Raw genomic sequence first — 7,412 nt, forward strand, 5'->3', positions numbered from 1 at the left:
ACAGAACAACTTTCCACATGTGTATTTGACATTTGAAACTGTGGTATCATTTGTTCATTTGCTTTATATTGTGCTGTCAAATGTTCTGTGTATAATAGGAATATCAGGCCTTAAAGTTCATATGTGTGGTAAATACTTCCCAATTTTATAGATTCCTTTTTTTTTAAGATTTTTATGTATTTATGTATGTATGTATGTATGTATGTATGTATGTATTTATTTATTTATTTATTTGAGAGAGAGAGAGCATGCACTCTCAAGCGGGGTGGGAGGGTGGTGAGCAGGAGAGGAGCAGAGGGAGAGGGAGAGGGACAAGCAAACTGGCAGCTGAGCCCAGAGTCCCATGCAGGGCAAAAATAATGGTTAGATGCCATGTACATGGAAATGCCTTAACTATATGCATGTTGTCAGGCCTGGGGGCCTCTTCTGACCTTGTCAAGGGGAGTGCTAACCTTCTCTCCTTTCATATAACATTCCTTTATTTATTTATTCTTTAACATATTATGGTAAGCCTTCTAGTCACTTATTGTTAAAGTTTAAATTTTTATGTAATAAAATTTATCATATTTTTATGATTCTGAATTTTGTGTTATACCTTGAAATTCTTTTCTATGTGATTATAATTTCATTTTTAGCACTCATAAAAACTATGTATGTAGATATTTTATTCATTTGAAATTTATTTTATTCTTTTTTTAAAAAATATTTTATTTATTTATTTATTAGAGAGTGAGTGAGAGAGAAACAGCGTGAGAGGGGAGAGGGTCAGAGGGAGAAGCAGGCTCCCCGCTGAGCCGGGAGCCCGATGTGGGACTCGATCCCAGGACGCTGGGATCATGACCTGAGCTGAGGGCAGTCACTTAACCAACTGAGCCACCCAGGCGCCCTGAAATTTATTTTATTCTAAAGAGAATGGTGGAGATCCATTTTTTTAAGTAGCTATCTAATTTTTCCAAAGGTAGTTCACTTAATACTTCGTATTATCTCCACTGATTATATTAATTATTTTAATATATATTAAATATCATTTGGTTTTGGGGATTGAACTTCTAAATAAATCATTGTTAAGATGTCATTTCCTAGATATTGTGTTCTTTACTAAGCTTTTGTAATTGTTTAAATTATGTCTTTAAAATAGTCAATCTAAATATATGAAATATCTTTCTAATTATTTGTCTTTTTTAAATTTTTTATTGTTATGTTTATCACCAACATTACATCATTAGTTTTTGATGTAGTGTTCCATGATTCATTCTTTGTGCATAACACCCAGTGCTCCATGCACAACGTGCCCTCTTTATTACCCATCACCAGGCCCACCTCCCTTCTAGAACACTCAGTTTTTTTTTTCAGAGTCCATCGTCTCTCATGGTTCATCTCCCCCTCCAATTCCCCCTACTTCATTCTTCACCCCCTACTATCTTGTTTTTTTTATTAACATATATTGTATTATTTGTTTCAGAGGTAAGGATCTGTGATTGAACAGTCTTGCACAACTCACAGTGCTGACCATAGCACATACCCTCCCCAGTGTCTATTACCCAGCCACCCCATCCCTCCCACCCAACCCCCCACTCCAGCAACCCTCAGTTTATTTCCTGAGATTAAGAATTCCTCATATCAGTAAGGTCATATGATACATGTCTTTCTCTGATTGACTTATTTCGCTCAGCATAACACCCTCCAGTTCCATCCACGTCATTGTAAATGGCAAGCTATCATTCCTTTTGATGGCTGCATAATATTCCATTGTATATATATACCACTTCTTCTTTATCCATTCATCTGCCAATGGACATCTTGGCACTTTCCACAGTTTGGCTATTGTGGACAGTGCTGCTATAAACATCGGGGTGCACGTACCCCTTCGGATCCCTACATTTGTGTCTTTGGGGTAAATACCCAGTAGTGCAATTGCTGGATCATATGGTAGCTCTATTTTCAACTTTTTGAGGAACCTCCATACTGTTTCCCAGAGTGGCTGCACCAGCTTGCATTCCCACCAACAGTGTAGGAGGGTTTCCCTTTCTCCACATCCCCGCCAACATCTGACGTTTCCTGACTTGTTCATTTTAGCCATTCTGACTGGTGTGAGGTGATATCTCATTGAGGTTTTGATTTGGATTTCCCTGATGCTGAGCGATGTTGAGCACTTTTTCATGTGTCTGTTGGCCATTTGGATGTCTTCTTTGGAAAAATGTCTGTTCATGTCTTCTGCCCATTTCTTGATTGGATTCTTTGTTCTTTGGGTGTTGAGTTTGATAAGTTCTTTATAGATTTTGGATACTAACCCTTTATCTGATATGTCATTTGCAAGTATCTTCTCCCATTCTGTCGGTTGTCTTATGGTTTTGTTGACTGTTTCTTTTGCTGTGCAAAAGCTTTTTATCTTGATGAATTCCCAATAGTTCATTTTATTGCCCATTGCCTTTGGTGATGTTTCTAGGAAGAAGTTGCTGTGGCTGAGGTTGAGGAGGTTGCTGCCTGTGTTCTCCTTTAGGATTTGGATGGACTCCTGTCTCACATTGAGGTCTTTCAACCATTTGGAGTCTATTTTTGTGTGTGGTGTAAGGAAATGGTCCAGTTTCATTCTTCTGCATGTGGCTGTCCAATTTTCCCAACACCATTTGTTGAAGAGACTGTCTTTTTTCCATTGGACATTCTTTCCTGCTTTGTCAAAGATGAGCTGACCATAGAGTTGAGGGTCCATTTCTGGGCTCTCTATTCTGTTCCATTGATCTATGTGTCTGTTTTTGTGCCAGTACCATACTGTCTTGATGATGACAGCTTTGTAATAGAGCTGGAAGTCCGGAATTGTGATGCTGCCAGCTTTGCTTTTCTTTTTCAACATTCCTCTGGCTATGCAGGGTCTTTTCTGGTTCCATACAAATTTTAGGATTATTTGTTCCATTTCTTTGAAAAAAGTGGATGGTATTTTGATGGGGATTGCATTGAATGTGTAGATTGCTCTAGGTAGCATTGACATCTTCACAATATTTGTTCTTCCAATCCATGAGCATGGAACGTCTTTCCATTTCTTTGTGTCTTCCTCAATTTCTTTCATGAGTCTTTTGTAGTTTTCTGAGTACAGATCCTTTGCCTCTTTGGTTAGATTTATTGCTAGGTATCTTATGGTTTTGGGTGCAATTGTAAATGGGATCGACTCCTTAATTTCTCTTTCTTCTGTCTTGTTGTTGGTGTATAGGAATGCCACTGATTTCTGTGCATTGATTTTATATCCTGCCACTGTACTGAATTCCTGTATGAGTTCTAGCAGTTTTGGGGTGGAGTCTTTGGGGTTTTCCACATAAAGTATCATATCATCTGCAAAGAGTGAGAGTTTGACTTCTTCTTTGCCAATTTGGATGCCTTTTATTTCTTTCTGTTGTCTGATTCCTGTGGCTAGGACTTCTAATACTAGGTTGAATAGCAGTGGTGATAGTGGACATCCCTGCTGCGTTCCTGACTTTAGGGGGAAAGCTCTCAGTTTTCTGCATTGAGAATGATATTTGCTGTGGGTTTTTCATAGATGGCTTTTATGATATTGAGGTATGTACCCTCTATGCCTATACTCTGAAGAGTTGTGATCAAGAAAAGATGCTGTACTTTGTCGAATGCTTTTTCTGCATCTATTGAGAGGATCATATGATTCTTGTTCTTTCTTTTATTAATGTCTTTTGTCACATTGATTGATTTGCAGATGTTGAACCAACCTTGCAGCCCAGGGATAAATCCCACTTGGTCATGGTGAATAATCCTTTTAATGTACTGTTGGATGCAATTGGCTAGTATTTTGGTGAGAATTTTTGCATCTGTGTTCATCAAGGATATTGGTCTGTAATTCTCCTTTTTGATGGGGTCTTTGTCTGGTTTTGGGATCAAGGTAATGGTGGCCTCATAAAACGAGTTTGGAAGGTTTCCTTCCATTTCAATTTTTTGGAGCAGTTTCAGAAGAATAGGTATTAATTCTTCTTGAAATGTTTGGTAGAATTCCCCTGGGATGCCATCTGGCCCTGGGCTTTTGTTTTTTGGGAGATTTTTGATGACTGCTATAATTTCCTTAATGGTTATAGGTCTGTTCAGGTTTTCTATTTCTTCCTGGTTCAGTTTTGGTAGTTGATACATCTCTAGGAATGCATCCACTTCTTCCAGGTTATCTACTTTGCTGGCATATAGTTGCTCATAGTATGTTCTTATAATTGTTTGTATTTCTTTGGTGTTGGTTGTGATCTCTCCTCTTTCATTCATGATTTTGTTGATTTGGGTCATTTCTCTTTTCTTTTTGATAAGTCTGGCCAGGGGTTTATCAATCTTGTTAATTCTTTCAAAGAACCAGCTCCTAGTTTCATTGATCTGTTCTACTGTTCTTTTGTTTTCTAGTTCATTGATTTCTGCTTTGTTCTTTATTATTTCTCTTCTCCTGCTGGGTTTAAGCTTTATTTGCTGTTCTTGATCTAGCTCTTTTAGGTGTAGGGTTAGGTTGTGTATTGGAGACCTTTCCTGTTTCTTGAGAAAGGCTTGTATTGCTATATATTTTCCTCTTAGGACTGCCTTTGCTGCATCCCAAAGATTTTGAGTGGTTGTGTTTTCATTTTCATTGGTTTCCATGAATTTTATTAATTCTTCAATTTCCTGGTTGACCCATTCATTCTTTAGTAGGATGCTCTTTAGCCTCCATGTAGTTGAGTTCTTTCCGACTTTCCTCTTGTGATTGAGTTCTAGTTTCAAAGCATTATGGTCTGAAAATGTTCAGGGAATGATCCCAGTCTTTTGGTACCGGTTGAGACCTGATTTATGACCTAGGATGTGATCTATTCTGGAAAATCTTCCATGGGCCTAGAGAAGAATGTGTATTCTGTTGCTTTGGGATGGAATGTTCTGAATATGTCTGTAAAGTCCATTTGGTCCAGTGTGTCATTTAAGTCTTTATTTCTTTGTTGATCTTTTGCTTAGATGAAATGTCCATTTCAGTGAGGGGGGTGTTAAAGTCCCCCACTATTATTGTGTTGTTGTCAATGTGTTTTTTTGTTTTTGTTATTAATTGGCTTATATAATTGGCTGCTCCCATGTTAGGGGCATAGATATTTACAACTGTTACATCTTCTTGTTGGATAGACCCTTTGAGTACGATATAGTGTCCTTCCTTATCTCTTGTTACAGTCTTTGGTTTAAAATCGAATTTGTCTGTTAAAAGGATTGCCACCCCAGCCTTATTTTGGTGTCCATTAGCATGGTAAATGGTTTTCCACTCCCTCGCTTTCAATCTGGGGGTGTCTTTGGGTCTAAAATGAGTCTCTTGCAGACAGCATATCGATGGGTCTTGTTTTTTTATCCAATCTGATAGCCTGTGTCTTTTGTTTGGTGCATTTAGCCCATTTACATTCAGGGTAACTATTGAAAGATAGGAATTTGATGCCATTGTATTGCCTGTAAGGTGACTGTTACTGTATATTGTCTGTGTTCCTTTCTGGTCTATGTTGCTTTTAGGCTCTCTCTTTGCTTAGAGGACCCCTTTCAATATTTCTTGTAGTGCTAGTTTCATGTTTGCAAATTCCTTTAGTTTTTGTTTGTCCTGGAAGCTTTTTATCTCTCCTTCTATTTTCAATGATGGCCTAGCTGGATATAGTATTCTTGGCTGCATACTTTTCTCATTTAGTGCTCTGAATATATCCTGCCAGTCCTTTCTGGCCTGCCAGGTCTCTGTGGATAGGTCTGTTGCCAATCTAATGTTTCTACCATTGTAGATTACATATCTCTTGTGCCGAGCTGCTTTCAGGATTTTCTCTTTGTCTCTGAGACTCGTAAGTTTTACTATTAGATGTCGGGGTGTTGACCTATTTTTATTGATTTTGAGAGGGGTTCTCTGTGCCTCCTGGATTTTGATGCTGTTTTTTTCCCCAAATTAGGGAAGTTCTCTGCTCTAATTTGCTCCAATATACCTTCTGTCCCTCTCTCTCTTTCTTCTTCTTCTGGGATCCCAATTATTCTAATGTTGTTTCGTCTTATGGTATCCCTTATCTCTCAAATTCTGCCCTCCTGATCCAGGAGTTGTTAATCTCTCTTTTTCTCAGCTTCTTTATTTTCCATCATTTGGTCTTCTATCTCGCTGATTCTCTCTTCTGCCTCATTTATCCTAGCAGTTAGAGCCCCCATTTTTGATTGCACCTCATTAATAGCCTTTTTGACTTTGACTTCATGAGATTTTAGTTCTTTTATTTCTCCAGAAATGGTTTCTCTAATAACTTCCATGCTTTTTTCAAGCCCAGCTAGTATTTTTAAAATCATGATTCTGAACTCTATTTCTGACATTGTACTAATGTCCATATTGGCAGTCGGTTCTGCCTCTTGTTCTTTTGTTGAGATGGTTTTTTCTATCTTGTCATTTTGTCCAGAGGAGAACAGATGAATGAGAGAGCAAAATGCTAACAGTTACTCTAAACAAATCAGAAGAGACCTGAAACCGGGAGAAAAGAAAGAGAATGAAAGAAAAAAGAAAAAGAAATAAGATTAAAAAAAAAAGAATATGATCAAATATGATCAGGCTGTTGCATAGATCAGTGCCACACACTAGATTTTGGGTGTATTTTGGACTGTTAGAAGAAAGTGCCTCCCAAAATTTTAAAGAAAAAAAAAACTTTTATATGTACAAAAATAAGGGTTAATACGATGAAGGGATAGAATATGAGTGTAAAGAGGAAAAGTATAAAAGATTTTATAAAAGGAATTGATAAGATTTTGCTTGTAAAAAGAAAGAAGAGGATTTAAAAAAAAGGGGGAAAGAATGTGATTAGGCAGGAGACTAGAACAAAGCCATATGCTAGAGATTTAGGATATATTTTGATCTGTTAGAAGAAACTGTATCTCAAAATTTTAAAGAGAGAACAACTTATATATATATATATGCCAAAAATAATGGTAACTACTATGAAGGGATAGAATAGGACTCTAAAAATGAAAAATAAAAATGTTTTTTAAAAAAGGGATTGATAAGATGTTGGCTGAAAAAGGGAAAAAGAAAAATTAAAAAAAAAAAGATGATAGTTAAAAAAATTAACTTTGAAAGACTAAAGAATCACCATAAAAAAGCCATGGATTCTATGTGCAGTATTCCCCTAGCTCTGGAGTTTTGCTGTTCTCATTGATCGGTAAACTTGGTCTTGGCTGGCTGTTCTTGCTGATCTTCTGGGGGAGGGACCTGTTGCCATGGTTCCCAAATGTCTTTCCCAGAGGCGGAATTGCTCTGCCCTTGCCAGGTCCGGACTGAATAATCTGCTCGGGTTTGCTCTCAGGAGCTTTTGTTCCCTGCAAGCTTTCCGTTCACCTTTGGAGGCCAAGAGTGAAAATGGCAGCTTCCCAATCTCCACCCCAGAGGAGTTGAGACCTCAGGGCCCTGCTCCTCAGTGAGCCTCAGA

General features: G+C 37.8%; 1 non-coding gene across 1 annotated transcript; it reads right to left on the bottom strand.

Annotated features, from left to right (window-relative positions):
* Window positions 1–351: 351 nt before the first annotated feature.
* LOC123326694 lies at window positions 352–474 on the bottom strand. The gene has a single exon (XR_006541263.1). It is a non-coding gene; the product is annotated as a U6atac minor spliceosomal RNA (small nuclear RNA).
* Window positions 475–7,412: the final 6,938 nt, after the last annotated feature.

This window comes from Neomonachus schauinslandi, chromosome 14 (genome assembly GCF_002201575.2).
Source record: "Neomonachus schauinslandi chromosome 14, ASM220157v2, whole genome shotgun sequence".
Lineage (NCBI taxonomy): Eukaryota > Metazoa > Chordata > Mammalia > Carnivora > Phocidae > Neomonachus > Neomonachus schauinslandi.